Below are 14,797 nucleotides of genomic sequence, written 5' to 3' on the forward strand. Positions count from 1 at the left end.
CGTGCGCCAGCCGGGCCGCTCGGTCACCTCTCTGCACTCACTCACTCACTCACTCACTCACTCACTCACTCCCCTTTGAAGTCACTCACCTCACCTCCGTTTTTTTTTTTTTTTTTTTTTTTTTTTTTTTTTTTTTTTTTATCTAAAAGGGCGGGAAAACGCCACCGGCCGACAGGCCTCCGCGCGCCAAAACCCTTTTTTTTTTTTTTTTTCTTTTTTACCCTAACCTTTTTTACACTAACCCTTTCTAACCCTAACCTAACCCTTTCTAACCTAACCCTTTCTAACCTAACCCTTTCTAACCTAACCCTTTCTAACCTAACCCTTTCTAACCTAACCCTTTCTAACCTAACCCTTTCTAACCCTTTCAAGCCCTAACCCAAACGCCCTTCCCTCCCTCCCTCCCTCCGTCCCTCGTTTTTCCCTTTGACACGCTTAGAAAGAGTGCACCCTTCCCGGAGGCGCTGCAATACCGGGGCGATGCGCGGAGCGGACGGAGCGAGCCCCTGTTCCGACTCCCTGTTGCAAAAATCCGTTTAATATGTTGTCCTCGCATGGAGGACGTATCAGATATTAAACTGATAAGAACAGACACTACACTTGATCTGAGCCAAAAGGCCGAGAAGCGATGACCGCACTATTGGACGCCCCGCGCGCCCGGGCCCTCCGTGCGCCAGCCGGGCCGCTCGGTCACCTCTCTGCACTCACTCACTCACTCACTCACTCACTCACTCACTCCCCTTTGAAGTCACTCACCTCACCTCCGTTTTTTTTTTTTTTTTTTTTTTTTTTTTTTTTTTTTTTTATCTAAAAGGGCGGGAAAACGCCACCGGCCGACAGGCCTCCGCGCGCCAAAACCCTTTTTTTTCTTTTTTCTTTTTTACCCTAACCTTTTTTACCCTAACCCTTTCTAACCCTAACCTAAACCTTTCTAACCTAACCCTTTCTAACCTAACCCTTTCTAACCCTAACCCTTTCTAACCCTAACCCTTTCTAACCTAACCCTTTCTAACCTAACCCTTTCTAACCCTAACCCTTTCTAACCCTAACCCTTTCTAACCCTTTCAAGCCCTAACCCAAACGCCCTTCCCTCCCTCCCTCCCTCCGTCCCTCGTTTTTCCCTTTGACACGCTTAGAAAGAGTGCACCCTTCCCGGAGGCGCTGCAATACCGGGGCGATGCGCGGAGCGGACGGAGCGAGCCCCTGTTCCGACTCCCTGTTGCAAAAATCCGTTTAATATGTTGTCCTCGCATGGAGGACGTATCAGATATTAAACTGATAAGAACAGACACTACACTTGATCTGAGCCAAAAGGCCGAGAAGCGATGACCGCACTATTGGACGCCCCGCGCGCCCGGGCCCTCCGTGCGCCAGCCGGGCCGCTCGGTCACCTCTCTGCACTCACTCACTCACTCACTCACTCACTCACTCACTCCCCTTTGAAGTCACTCACCTCACCTCCGTTTTTTTTTTTTTTTTTTTTTTTTTTTTTTTTTTTTTTTTATCTAAAAGGGCGGGAAAACGCCACCGGCCGACAGGCCTCCGCGCGCCAAAACCCTTTTTTTTCTTTTTTCTTTTTTACCCTAACCTTTTTTACCCTAACCCTTTCTAACCCTAACCTAAACCTTTCTAACCTAACCCTTTCTAACCTAACCCTTTCTAACCCTAACCCTTTCTAACCCTAACCCTTTCTAACCTAACCCTTTCTAACCTAACCCTTTCTAACCCTAACCCTTTCTAACCCTAACCCTTTCTAACCCTTTCAAGCCCTAACCCAAACGCCCCTCCCTCCCTCCCTCCCTCCCTCCCTCGTTTTTCCCTTTGACACGCTTAGAAAGAGTGCACCCTTCCCGGAGGCGCTGCAATACCGGGGCGATGCGCGGAGCGGACGGAGCGAGCCCCTGTTCCGACTCCCTGTTGCAAAAATCCGTTTAATATGTTGTCCTCGCATGGAGGACGTATCAGATATTAAACTGATAAGAACAGACACTACACTTGATCTGAGCCAAAAGGCCGAGAAGCGATGACCGCACTATTGGACGCCCCGCGCGCCCGGGCCCTCCGTGCGCCAGCCGGGCCGCTCGGTCACCTCTCTGCACTCACTCACTCACTCACTCACTCACTCACTCACTCCCCTTTGAAGTCACTCACCTCACCTCCGTTTTTTTTTTTTTTTTTTTTTTTTTTTTTTTTTTTTTTTTTTTTATCTAAAAGGGCGGGAAAACGCCACCGGCCGACAGGCCTCCGCGCGCCAAAACCCTTTTTTTTTTTTTTTTTTTTTTACTTTTTTACCCTAACCTTTTTTACACTAACCCTTTCTAACCCTAACCTAACCCTTTCTAACCTAACCCTTTCTAACCTAACCCTTTCTAACCTAACCCTTTCTAACCTAACCCTTTCTAACCTAACCCTTTCTAACCTAACCCTTTCTAACCCTTTCAAGCCCTAACCCAAACGCCCTTCCCTCCCTCCCTCCCTCCGTCCCTCGTTTTTCCCTTTGACACGCTTAGAAAGAGTGCACCCTTCCCGGAGGCGCTGCAATACCGGGGCGATGCGCGGAGCGGACGGAGCGAGCCCCTGTTCCGACTCCCTGTTGCAAAAATCCGTTTAATATGTTGTCCTCGCATGGAGGACGTATCAGATATTAAACTGATAAGAACAGACACTACACTTGATCTGAGCCAAAAGGCCGAGAAGCGATGACCGCACTATTGGACGCCCCGCGCGCCCGGGCCCTCCGTGCGCCAGCCGGGCCGCTCGGTCACCTCTCTGCACTCACTCACTCACTCACTCACTCACTCACTCACTCCCCTTTGAAGTCACTCACCTCACCTCCGTTTTTTTTTTTTTTTTTTTTTTTTTTTTTTTTTTTTTTTTATCTAAAAGGGCGGGAAAACGCCACCGGCCGACAGGCCTCCGCGCGCCAAAACCCTTTTTTTTCTTTTTTCTTTTTTACCCTAACCTTTTTTACCCTAACCCTTTCTAACCCTAACCTAAACCTTTCTAACCTAACCCTTTCTAACCTAACCCTTTCTAACCCTAACCCTTTCTAACCCTAACCCTTTCTAACCTAACCCTTTCTAACCTAACCCTTTCTAACCCTAACCCTTTCTAACCCTAACCCTTTCTAACCCTTTCAAGCCCTAACCCAAACGCCCTTCCCTCCCTCCCTCCCTCCGTCCCTCGTTTTTCCCTTTGACACGCTTAGAAAGAGTGCACCCTTCCCGGAGGCGCTGCAATACCGGGGCGATGCGCGGAGCGGACGGAGCGAGCCCCTGTTCCGACTCCCTGTTGCAAAAATCCGTTTAATATGTTGTCCTCGCATGGAGGACGTATCAGATATTAAACTGATAAGAACAGACACTACACTTGATCTGAGCCAAAAGGCCGAGAAGCGATGACCGCACTATTGGACGCCCCGCGCGCCCGGGCCCTCCGTGCGCCAGCCGGGCCGCTCGGTCACCTCTCTGCACTCACTCACTCACTCACTCACTCACTCACTCACTCCCCTTTGAAGTCACTCACCTCACCTCCGTTTTTTTTTTTTTTTTTTTTTTTTTTTTTTTTTTTTTTTATCTAAAAGGGCGGGAAAACGCCACCGGCCGACAGGCCTCCGCGCGCCAAAACCCTTTTTTTTCTTTTTTCTTTTTTACCCTAACCTTTTTTACCCTAACCCTTTCTAACCCTAACCTAAACCTTTCTAACCTAACCCTTTCTAACCTAACCCTTTCTAACCCTAACCCTTTCTAACCCTAACCCTTTCTAACCTAACCCTTTCTAACCTAACCCTTTCTAACCCTAACCCTTTCTAACCCTAACCCTTTCTAACCCTTTCAAGCCCTAACCCAAACGCCCCTCCCTCCCTCCCTCCCTCCCTCCCTCGTTTTTCCCTTTGACACGCTTAGAAAGAGTGCACCCTTCCCGGAGGCGCTGCAATACCGGGGCGATGCGCGGAGCGGACGGAGCGAGCCCCTGTTCCGACTCCCTGTTGCAAAAATCCGTTTAATATGTTGTCCTCGCATGGAGGACGTATCAGATATTAAACTGATAAGAACAGACACTACACTTGATCTGAGCCAAAAGGCCGAGAAGCGATGACCGCACTATTGGACGCCCCGCGCGCCCGGGCCCTCCGTGCGCCAGCCGGGCCGCTCGGTCACCTCTCTGCACTCACTCACTCACTCACTCACTCACTCACTCACTCCCCTTTGAAGTCACTCACCTCACCTCCGTTTTTTTTTTTTTTTTTTTTTTTTTTTTTTTTTTTTTTTTATCTAAAAGGGCGGGAAAACGCCACCGGCCGACAGGCCTCCGCGCGCCAAAACCCTTTTTTTTTTTTTTTTTTTACTTTTTTACCCTAACCTTTTTTACACTAACCCTTTCTAACCCTAACCTAACCCTTTCTAACCTAACCCTTTCTAACCTAACCCTTTCTAACCTAACCCTTTCTAACCTAACCCTTTCTAACCTAACCCTTTCTAACCTAACCCTTTCTAACCCTTTCAAGCCCTAACCCAAACGCCCTTCCCTCCCTCCCTCCCTCCGTCCCTCGTTTTTCCCTTTGACACGCTTAGAAAGAGTGCACCCTTCCCGGAGGCGCTGCAATACCGGGGCGATGCGCGGAGCGGACGGAGCGAGCCCCTGTTCCGACTCCCTGTTGCAAAAATCCGTTTAATATGTTGTCCTCGCATGGAGGACGTATCAGATATTAAACTGATAAGAACAGACACTACACTTGATCTGAGCCAAAAGGCCGAGAAGCGATGACCGCACTATTGGACGCCCCGCGCGCCCGGGCCCTCCGTGCGCCAGCCGGGCCGCTCGGTCACCTCTCTGCACTCACTCACTCACTCACTCACTCACTCACTCACTCCCCTTTGAAGTCACTCACCTCACCTCCGTTTTTTTTTTTTTTTTTTTTTTTTTTTTTTTTTTTTTTTATCTAAAAGGGCGGGAAAACGCCACCGGCCGACAGGCCTCCGCGCGCCAAAACCCTTTTTTTTCTTTTTTCTTTTTTACCCTAACCTTTTTTACCCTAACCCTTTCTAACCCTAACCTAAACCTTTCTAACCTAACCCTTTCTAACCTAACCCTTTCTAACCCTAACCCTTTCTAACCCTAACCCTTTCTAACCTAACCCTTTCTAACCTAACCCTTTCTAACCCTAACCCTTTCTAACCCTAACCCTTTCTAACCCTTTCAAGCCCTAACCCAAACGCCCCTCCCTCCCTCCCTCCCTCCCTCCCTCGTTTTTCCCTTTGACACGCTTAGAAAGAGTGCACCCTTCCCGGAGGCGCTGCAATACCGGGGCGATGCGCGGAGCGGACGGAGCGAGCCCCTGTTCCGACTCCCTGTTGCAAAAATCCGTTTAATATGTTGTCCTCGCATGGAGGACGTATCAGATATTAAACTGATAAGAACAGACACTACACTTGATCTGAGCCAAAAGGCCGAGAAGCGATGACCGCACTATTGGACGCCCCGCGCGCCCGGGCCCTCCGTGCGCCAGCCGGGCCGCTCGGTCACCTCTCTGCACTCACTCACTCACTCACTCACTCACTCACTCACTCCCCTTTGAAGTCACTCACCTCACCTCCGTTTTTTTTTTTTTTTTTTTTTTTTTTTTTTTTTTTTTTTTATCTAAAAGGGCGGGAAAACGCCACCGGCCGACAGGCCTCCGCGCGCCAAAACCCTTTTTTTTTTTTTTTTTCTTTTTTACCCTAACCTTTTTTACCCTAACCCTTTCTAACCCTAACCTAACCCTTTCTAACCTAACCCTTTCTAACCTAACCCTTTCTAACCTAACCCTTTCTAACCTAACCCTTTCTAACCTAACCCTTTCTAACCTAACCCTTTCTAACCCTTTCAAGCCCTAACCCAAACGCCCTTCCCTCCCTCCCTCCCTCCGTCCCTCGTTTTTCCCTTTGACACGCTTAGAAAGAGTGCACCCTTCCCGGAGGCGCTGCAATACCGGGGCGATGCGCGGAGCGGACGGAGCGAGCCCCTGTTCCGACTCCCTGTTGCAAAAATCCGTTTAATATGTTGTCCTCGCATGGAGGACGTATCAGATATTAAACTGATAAGAACAGACACTACACTTGATCTGAGCCAAAAGGCCGAGAAGCGATGACCGCACTATTGGACGCCCCGCGCGCCCGGGCCCTCCGTGCGCCAGCCGGGCCGCTCGGTCACCTCTCTGCACTCACTCACTCACTCACTCACTCACTCACTCACTCCCCTTTGAAGTCACTCACCTCACCTCCGTTTTTTTTTTTTTTTTTTTTTTTTTTTTTTTTTTTTTTTTTTTTATCTAAAAGGGCGGGAAAACGCCACCGGCCGACAGGCCTCCGCGCGCCAAAACCCTTTTTTTTCTTTTTTCTTTTTTACCCTAACCTTTTTTACCCTAACCCTTTCTAACCCTAACCTAAACCTTTCTAACCTAACCCTTTCTAACCTAACCCTTTCTAACCCTAACCCTTTCTAACCCTAACCCTTTCTAACCTAACCCTTTCTAACCTAACCCTTTCTAACCCTAACCCTTTCTAACCCTAACCCTTTCTAACCCTTTCAAGCCCTAACCCAAACGCCCTTCCCTCCCTCCCTCCCTCCGTCCCTCGTTTTTCCCTTTGACACGCTTAGAAAGAGTGCACCCTTCCCGGAGGCGCTGCAATACCGGGGCGATGCGCGGAGCGGACGGAGCGAGCCCCTGTTCCGACTCCCTGTTGCAAAAATCCGTTTAATATGTTGTCCTCGCATGGAGGACGTATCAGATATTAAACTGATAAGAACAGACACTACACTTGATCTGAGCCAAAAGGCCGAGAAGCGATGACCGCACTATTGGACGCCCCGCGCGCCCGGGCCCTCCGTGCGCCAGCCGGGCCGCTCGGTCACCTCTCTGCACTCACTCACTCACTCACTCACTCACTCACTCACTCCCCTTTGAAGTCACTCACCTCACCTCCGTTTTTTTTTTTTTTTTTTTTTTTTTTTTTTTTTTTTTTTATCTAAAAGGGCGGGAAAACGCCACCGGCCGACAGGCCTCCGCGCGCCAAAACCCTTTTTTTTCTTTTTTCTTTTTTACCCTAACCTTTTTTACCCTAACCCTTTCTAACCCTAACCTAAACCTTTCTAACCTAACCCTTTCTAACCTAACCCTTTCTAACCCTAACCCTTTCTAACCCTAACCCTTTCTAACCTAACCCTTTCTAACCTAACCCTTTCTAACCCTAACCCTTTCTAACCCTAACCCTTTCTAACCCTTTCAAGCCCTAACCCAAACGCCCTTCCCTCCCTCCCTCCCTCCCTCCCTCGTTTTTCCCTTTGACACGCTTAGAAAGAGTGCACCCTTCCCGGAGGCGCTGCAATACCGGGGCGATGCGCGGAGCGGACGGAGCGAGCCCCTGTTCCGACTCCCTGTTGCAAAAATCCGTTTAATATGTTGTCCTCGCATGGAGGACGTATCAGATATTAAACTGATAAGAACAGACACTACACTTGATCTGAGCCAAAAGGCCGAGAAGCGATGACCGCACTATTGGACGCCCCGCGCGCCCGGGCCCTCCGTGCGCCAGCCGGGCCGCTCGGTCACCTCTCTGCACTCACTCACTCACTCACTCACTCACTCACTCACTCCCCTTTGAAGTCACTCACCTCACCTCCGTTTTTTTTTTTTTTTTTTTTTTTTTTTTTTTTTTTTTTTATCTAAAAGGGCGGGAAAACGCCACCGGCCGACAGGCCTCCGCGCGCCAAAACCCTTTTTTTTCTTTTTTCTTTTTTACCCTAACCTTTTTTACCCTAACCCTTTCTAACCCTAACCTAAACCTTTCTAACCTAACCCTTTCTAACCTAACCCTTTCTAACCCTAACCCTTTCTAACCCTAACCCTTTCTAACCTAACCCTTTCTAACCTAACCCTTTCTAACCCTAACCCTTTCTAACCCTAACCCTTTCTAACCCTTTCAAGCCCTAACCCAAACGCCCTTCCCTCCCTCCCTCCCTCCGTCCCTCGTTTTTCCCTTTGACACGCTTAGAAAGAGTGCACCCTTCCCGGAGGCGCTGCAATACCGGGGCGATGCGCGGAGCGGACGGAGCGAGCCCCTGTTCCGACTCCCTGTTGCAAAAATCCGTTTAATATGTTGTCCTCGCATGGAGGACGTATCAGATATTAAACTGATAAGAACAGACACTACACTTGATCTGAGCCAAAAGGCCGAGAAGCGATGACCGCACTATTGGACGCCCCGCGCGCCCGGGCCCTCCGTGCGCCAGCCGGGCCGCTCGGTCACCTCTCTGCACTCACTCACTCACTCACTCACTCACTCACTCACTCCCCTTTGAAGTCACTCACCTCACCTCCGTTTTTTTTTTTTTTTTTTTTTTTTTTTTTTTTTTTTTTTATCTAAAAGGGCGGGAAAACGCCACCGGCCGACAGGCCTCCGCGCGCCAAAACCCTTTTTTTTCTTTTTTCTTTTTTACCCTAACCTTTTTTACCCTAACCCTTTCTAACCCTAACCTAAACCTTTCTAACCTAACCCTTTCTAACCTAACCCTTTCTAACCCTAACCCTTTCTAACCCTAACCCTTTCTAACCTAACCCTTTCTAACCTAACCCTTTCTAACCCTAACCCTTTCTAACCCTAACCCTTTCTAACCCTTTCAAGCCCTAACCCAAACGCCCCTCCCTCCCTCCCTCCCTCCCTCCCTCGTTTTTCCCTTTGACACGCTTAGAAAGAGTGCACCCTTCCCGGAGGCGCTGCAATACCGGGGCGATGCGCGGAGCGGACGGAGCGAGCCCCTGTTCCGACTCCCTGTTGCAAAAATCCGTTTAATATGTTGTCCTCGCATGGAGGACGTATCAGATATTAAACTGATAAGAACAGACACTACACTTGATCTGAGCCAAAAGGCCGAGAAGCGATGACCGCACTATTGGACGCCCCGCGCGCCCGGGCCCTCCGTGCGCCAGCCGGGCCGCTCGGTCACCTCTCTGCACTCACTCACTCACTCACTCACTCACTCACTCACTCCCCTTTGAAGTCACTCACCTCACCTCCGTTTTTTTTTTTTTTTTTTTTTTTTTTTTTTTTTTTTTTTATCTAAAAGGGCGGGAAAACGCCACCGGCCGACAGGCCTCCGCGCGCCAAAACCCTTTTTTTTTTTTTTTTTCTTTTTTACCCTAACCTTTTTTACACTAACCCTTTCTAACCCTAACCTAACCCTTTCTAACCTAACCCTTTCTAACCTAACCCTTTCTAACCTAACCCTTTCTAACCTAACCCTTTCTAACCTAACCCTTTCTAACCTAACCCTTTCTAACCCTTTCAAGCCCTAACCCAAACGCCCTTCCCTCCCTCCCTCCCTCCGTCCCTCGTTTTTCCCTTTGACACGCTTAGAAAGAGTGCACCCTTCCCGGAGGCGCTGCAATACCGGGGCGATGCGCGGAGCGGACGGAGCGAGCCCCTGTTCCGACTCCCTGTTGCAAAAATCCGTTTAATATGTTGTCCTCGCATGGAGGACGTATCAGATATTAAACTGATAAGAACAGACACTACACTTGATCTGAGCCAAAAGGCCGAGAAGCGATGACCGCACTATTGGACGCCCCGCGCGCCCGGGCCCTCCGTGCGCCAGCCGGGCCGCTCGGTCACCTCTCTGCACTCACTCACTCACTCACTCACTCACTCACTCACTCCCCTTTGAAGTCACTCACCTCACCTCCGTTTTTTTTTTTTTTTTTTTTTTTTTTTTTTTTTTTTTTTATCTAAAAGGGCGGGAAAACGCCACCGGCCGACAGGCCTCCGCGCGCCAAAACCCTTTTTTTTCTTTTTTCTTTTTTACCCTAACCTTTTTTACCCTAACCCTTTCTAACCCTAACCTAAACCTTTCTAACCTAACCCTTTCTAACCTAACCCTTTCTAACCCTAACCCTTTCTAACCCTAACCCTTTCTAACCTAACCCTTTCTAACCTAACCCTTTCTAACCCTAACCCTTTCTAACCCTAACCCTTTCTAACCCTTTCAAGCCCTAACCCAAACGCCCTTCCCTCCCTCCCTCCCTCCGTCCCTCGTTTTTCCCTTTGACACGCTTAGAAAGAGTGCACCCTTCCCGGAGGCGCTGCAATACCGGGGCGATGCGCGGAGCGGACGGAGCGAGCCCCTGTTCCGACTCCCTGTTGCAAAAATCCGTTTAATATGTTGTCCTCGCATGGAGGACGTATCAGATATTAAACTGATAAGAACAGACTTTTCTTTTGAAAGAATTTATTGATCATTTGCAGCAAGACAGAGCGTTAAAAACACATTTCAAAATTTTAGCTTTAGCCTCTTCAAATTAGCATGTCTTAAAACACTTTAAAAGGCATAAATTTGGATAAAAGACACATGTGCTAGATCAAATTTTAAAAGTATGCATGTTAAAAGGCGATACTTAAAACAAAACAATACTTTAAAACACAGTGTTATAAAAGCCATAAAAAGTGTCACATCAATACAGGGTTAAGACATGTCAAGAAATGTGTGTAAAAGTTTTAAAAGTCTCTGTTGTGCAATGAAAGGGGGGCTCGGAGTCCATGAACGGGGCCGATTCCTCCCGCTCCACCGAACCGGTCACCGCTCCATTCTTCCTCTGGGGCCCAGCGGAGATCCTCGACCACGGCAGCCATTCCGGCGCAGTCAGGCCGCGGCCACCCGGACCACTTCACGTGGGTGGGGGCCCCTTCCGAATGGCGCGTGTGACGTACCACCCTAGGGTCCCTGTAGCCAGTATCGCCACTGCCTGGGTGGCCGTCTCCACGCGCTTCCCCACCAGCAGGTTTCTGGAGGTCCAGAGTGCCTCCTTGTAGCATGTCAGGGTGAGCCAGAGCTGGCGGAATTGTCCCGATGGTATGGGTCTCTGACTCACCCCGTAGAGCACCAGCTGTGCTGTCAGGACCTCCCCTGCCGGCAGGCTCGGGGTTATCAGGGGCCCCGCTTGGATCCACAGGTCCCGGGCGGCCCTGCACTCCCAGAGCAGGTGCCGCACGGTCTCGTCTCCGCCACAAGTCGGCCGTGGGCACCTCGGTGTGGATCCCATGCCCCGGGAGTGCATGACGGCTCTGACCGGGAGGATCTCATGGGCCACCATCCAGTTGAGGTCACGGTGCCGGTTCAGCAGAGCAGGATGGGCCACGTTGCGCCAAACTGTAGAGGGCTCGCCTAGCGCGAGCCCGCGCACTGGACTCACAGGCTCCCCTTCCTGCACAACAGAGAGAATAAAACGGTGGTTAGTTAAAACTCGCTCTGTCTGCTGTTCAAGATTAAAATCTTTCAAAAACTTCTTTAAAACTGAGTAGGCCGGCGGGAGGTCGAAGGCCACCGGCACTCTCAGGTCGATGGGGAGGAGCCTCAGTGCTCGCAGGTACCCGCCCATCCAGAATCTCGCCAGCAGGCCCGTCTTTGTGTTCTTGCTCGCCAGGCCCACATGGAGGGCGGTGTACCTGCTTGTCAGAAATAAAGCAAAATTTGGGAGGCCCCTCCCCCCATTAAAAAGGCTGTGCTTCATTACCTCTCTTTTCAGCCTTTCCCACTTGGACTTCCAAACAAAGTAAAAGACCAAGCGGTCCAAGGCTAAAAGCACCCTTCTTGGGGGGATAAAAACAGCTGAAACCAATAAGAACAGGGGTAAAATCACAGTTTTTATGATTAAAATACGTCCTTCGATGGTCAAGTCACGTAGTCCCCAGAGAGCCAGTCGTTGCCTAGTCTTCCCCAGTAGACCACCCCAGTTCCCGCTGCCTAGCCCTAACCGGTCAAATTTAACCCCTAGAACCCTCAAGTCTGTTTGTGTAGTGAGTGGCAGTCCTGTCAAGTCCTGTGTGCGCCAGGGGCCGTGAAACTGGGCCTCTGTCTTGTTCCTGTTCAGTTTGGCCCCTGACGCCAATCCGAACCAGTCAGTCCTGTCCAGAGTCCTGTCGATGGAAGGTCGGTCGGTGCATAAAACATTGACGTCGTCCATATATAAAACGCATGTGGCTGAGAGTCCCCCGCTCCCCGGGACTCCCAGCCCAGTGATCCGTTGGTCCCTTCTCAACACCTGCGCCAAGGGTTCGATGCAGGAGACAAAGAGAAGGGGAGATAACGGACAACCCTGACGGACGCCGCAGTGGACATTAACTGCGTTTGTGAGTTTCCCGTTAACCATAAATCTACTGTGTATACCCCTATACATCAGGCCCACCCACGCTATAAACCTGTCCGGATAGCCCATTTTTTGCAGTACCTGAAACAGATACTGGTGCGAGACCCGATCAAAAGCTTTTTCAAAATCTAAGTTCAATACTGCTAAACGAATGTTTCTGTCTCTCGCAAGACAGATGGCGTCTCTAATCAGTACGAGGCTGTCGGTGATCTTCCTTCCCGGGATGGCGCAGGTTTGATCCGGGTGGATCACTGAACCTAAAACCGTGGACATTCTGTTTGCTAAAAGTTTACTAAAAAGTTTCAAATCAAAATTTAAAAGCGTGATGGGTCTCCAGTTTTTCAGGTCGGTCCTGTCGTCCTTTTTATGGAGTAATGACACTATCCCTACTCTGAAACTGTCTGGAAGTCTGTCGAGGTCCTCTAAGTCTTTAAAAACAGTCAGGAGGTCGTGTGCTAAAATGTCCCAAAAGGTCAGATAAAACTCAAGAGGCAGCCCATCTGCCCCCGGAGACTTCCCTCCCTTAAAACCCTTAACACACTTGTTCAGTTCTTCAATGTTAAAATCCTCCTCTAGTTGGCCCGTGTTTTCGACTGTTTTTTCTAAAAACCCTAAAACCTCTTTTGTTTGCTCCTTTACAATGTCTTTTTCCCCAAACAGTTCCCCATAAAAAGTTTCCACTACTTTTAAAATGTCCTCTGTTTCCTCCATCATATTTCCTTCTTTGTTTTTGAGTTTGGACATAGTCCCACTCCTGCCTAAAATTTTCTTAAAAAAGTACCTCGTGCACTTTTCTCCCTCCTCCAGATCCCTTTCCTTACTTCTTAAAATAACCCCCTTGCTTTTTTCCAACGATAAAATAGTCATTTCTTGCTTTACCTCTTTAATCTCGTAGTTAAAATCAATGCCCTGGTTTCTTAGAATAAAATATCTCTCTAAACGTTTCTGCAGTCCCACCATGCACCTATCTGCTTTCTTTTTCCTATCTCTCCCTAACTGACTAAAAAAGGCTTTGGTCCTACCCTTCACCATCTCCCACCACTGTGCTCTAGTGTCAAAACAGTCCTGGAGGGTCTGCCAGTCCCTGAACTGCTCCCTGTACTGCCTTGCGGCCTCCTCATCCTCCAACAGGGAGCAGTTCAGTTTCCACAGACCCTTCCCTACAGTCACACCCGATGATAGTGACAGAGTGCAGGACAGCATGGAGTGGTCCGAGAAGAAAACCGGGGTCAATCTAGCATCGGTTGGGGGGGCGTCCCGGGTAAAACAGTAGTCAATACGAGAGGCTTTGGTACCATCATCACTGAACCAGGTGAGGCCCTCCTCTCTGGGATGCAAGGTCATAAAACAGTCAGTCAGTCTAAAATCCCTAACAGTACTGTTTAAAAGAGTCGACGCCTTGTCTACCTTAAAATCAACCCCTGCACCTCTCCTGTCAGCCCTGGTTAAAACACTGTTAAAATCCCCTGCTAAGATCAGGGGAGCCCTACCTAGCAGGTGGGACTGCAGGTCTTCTAAGAGGGTAAAACGTTCATGCTTATCACTAAAACCATACACATTGATTACTTTAAAATCCTTTCCTAAAAAGGTCAAATTTAGTAAAAGCACCCGTCCATTTCTAAAAGCAGTGCACCCCTTCACCAAGACATGTGGATTCTTTATTAAAACCGCCACACCGTCATTCTTGTTTTCATTGGAGCCGCTCCAGTAGGAGGGCCCGTGGCTCCACATCTGTTCCCACTTAAAATAGGAGTTTTTAAAAGGCAGTCCACATTCCTGTAATAAAATCACATCGCTTTTCACAGTACTTAAAAATGTTAAAACGGACTGCGCCCTAAAAGTGGTCGTTATGCATCTTACATTTATGGTGCTAAAAGTGAGCGCCATTAAAAGGGTAAAAGGGGTTAAAAGGACGTGCATAAGACTAAAATCGTAGGGGGGGGATCTTAAAGAAATAAGACAATAAAACAGGTACTAAAATCATAAAACTATGCTTACCTCTTCGCTCTTCAGCTCTTTCTTCTTCTTGGGGGGGCGTTTGGGGAGGCCTGAGCTCTCCTTGGGGGTGGATGCCGTGATGTTCATTGTTAAAAAGGCTACTTGGTTAGGAGAGCTGGAAGGAAATACCCTAGGAGAGGAATCTGACTCTCCAGAGCTCACTTCCGGCCTCCCCTTTTTACTGGCTGGATCAATGTCAGCGGACAGATCTCTATCTCGTTTGCCTAGTAAAAGCTGCCCACATTGCATAGATGCCTCGCTGGCCGCCGAGTCACTGGTCCTGGGAGAGGAGCTGGAGCTTCCTGTCTCCTCCGAGCTCCCAGTCTCCTCTCCCCCGCTCTTTCCACTTTCCTCCTCTCTCTCCTCTCCGTGCTCGGCGGCCACCTGTTTAAAAGGGATAAAAACAGGGTCCGCCACCACTTCCTCCACCTCTTCCACTTGCTCCGCCTCCTTTTCTTTCTCTCCCTCCGCCCTCTTTTCCTCGGGTCTCTCCTTTGCCACCTCAGGTTCTGCGGGCGCCCTGCCCGCCCGGACCTTGTTGGCGAAGGACTGAGGACAGTCTCTGAACAGGTGGGAGAGCTCGCCACACAAGTTGCAAGCCCTCCCATTTGGGCACTCCGC

At 49.5% G+C, this 14,797-nt stretch overlaps 14 non-coding genes and 1 pseudogene across 14 annotated transcripts; all 15 read right to left on the reverse strand.

The window, feature by feature from the left end:
* Positions 1–439: 439 nt before the first annotated feature.
* On the reverse strand, positions 440–630 carry LOC124488442. The gene has a single exon (XR_006958682.1). It is a non-coding gene; the product is annotated as a U2 spliceosomal RNA (small nuclear RNA).
* A 506-nt stretch (positions 631–1,136) lies between these two features.
* On the reverse strand, positions 1,137–1,327 carry LOC124488443. The gene has a single exon (XR_006958683.1). It is a non-coding gene; the product is annotated as a U2 spliceosomal RNA (small nuclear RNA).
* A 507-nt stretch (positions 1,328–1,834) lies between these two features.
* LOC124488444 lies at positions 1,835–2,025 on the reverse strand. Its single transcript, XR_006958684.1, has one exon. It is a non-coding gene; the product is annotated as a U2 spliceosomal RNA (small nuclear RNA).
* Positions 2,026–2,510: 485 nt separating this feature from the next.
* Positions 2,511–2,701, reverse strand: LOC124488445. The gene has a single exon (XR_006958685.1). It is a non-coding gene; the product is annotated as a U2 spliceosomal RNA (small nuclear RNA).
* A 507-nt stretch (positions 2,702–3,208) lies between these two features.
* LOC124488446 lies at positions 3,209–3,399 on the reverse strand. The gene has a single exon (XR_006958686.1). It is a non-coding gene; the product is annotated as a U2 spliceosomal RNA (small nuclear RNA).
* A 506-nt stretch (positions 3,400–3,905) lies between these two features.
* LOC124488447 lies at positions 3,906–4,096 on the reverse strand. Its single transcript, XR_006958687.1, has one exon. It is a non-coding gene; the product is annotated as a U2 spliceosomal RNA (small nuclear RNA).
* Positions 4,097–4,574: 478 nt separating this feature from the next.
* LOC124488448 lies at positions 4,575–4,765 on the reverse strand. The gene has a single exon (XR_006958688.1). It is a non-coding gene; the product is annotated as a U2 spliceosomal RNA (small nuclear RNA).
* Positions 4,766–5,271: 506 nt separating this feature from the next.
* Positions 5,272–5,462, reverse strand: LOC124488449. Its single transcript, XR_006958689.1, has one exon. It is a non-coding gene; the product is annotated as a U2 spliceosomal RNA (small nuclear RNA).
* Positions 5,463–5,937: 475 nt separating this feature from the next.
* Positions 5,938–6,128, reverse strand: LOC124488450. Its single transcript, XR_006958690.1, has one exon. It is a non-coding gene; the product is annotated as a U2 spliceosomal RNA (small nuclear RNA).
* A 511-nt stretch (positions 6,129–6,639) lies between these two features.
* LOC124488452 lies at positions 6,640–6,830 on the reverse strand. The gene has a single exon (XR_006958692.1). It is a non-coding gene; the product is annotated as a U2 spliceosomal RNA (small nuclear RNA).
* A 506-nt stretch (positions 6,831–7,336) lies between these two features.
* On the reverse strand, positions 7,337–7,527 carry LOC124488454. The gene has a single exon (XR_006958693.1). It is a non-coding gene; the product is annotated as a U2 spliceosomal RNA (small nuclear RNA).
* Positions 7,528–8,033: 506 nt separating this feature from the next.
* On the reverse strand, positions 8,034–8,224 carry LOC124488455. Its single transcript, XR_006958694.1, has one exon. It is a non-coding gene; the product is annotated as a U2 spliceosomal RNA (small nuclear RNA).
* A 506-nt stretch (positions 8,225–8,730) lies between these two features.
* LOC124488456 lies at positions 8,731–8,921 on the reverse strand. Its single transcript, XR_006958695.1, has one exon. It is a non-coding gene; the product is annotated as a U2 spliceosomal RNA (small nuclear RNA).
* A 474-nt stretch (positions 8,922–9,395) lies between these two features.
* Positions 9,396–9,586, reverse strand: LOC124488457. Its single transcript, XR_006958696.1, has one exon. It is a non-coding gene; the product is annotated as a U2 spliceosomal RNA (small nuclear RNA).
* Positions 9,587–10,092: 506 nt separating this feature from the next.
* On the reverse strand, positions 10,093–10,267 carry LOC124488417 (annotated as a pseudogene).
* Between the last annotated feature and the right edge of the window lie 4,530 nt (positions 10,268–14,797).

The sequence above is a fragment of the Hypomesus transpacificus genome, unplaced genomic scaffold (genome assembly GCF_021917145.1).
Source record: "Hypomesus transpacificus isolate Combined female unplaced genomic scaffold, fHypTra1 scaffold_134, whole genome shotgun sequence".
Classification (NCBI taxonomy): domain Eukaryota; kingdom Metazoa; phylum Chordata; class Actinopteri; order Osmeriformes; family Osmeridae; genus Hypomesus; species Hypomesus transpacificus.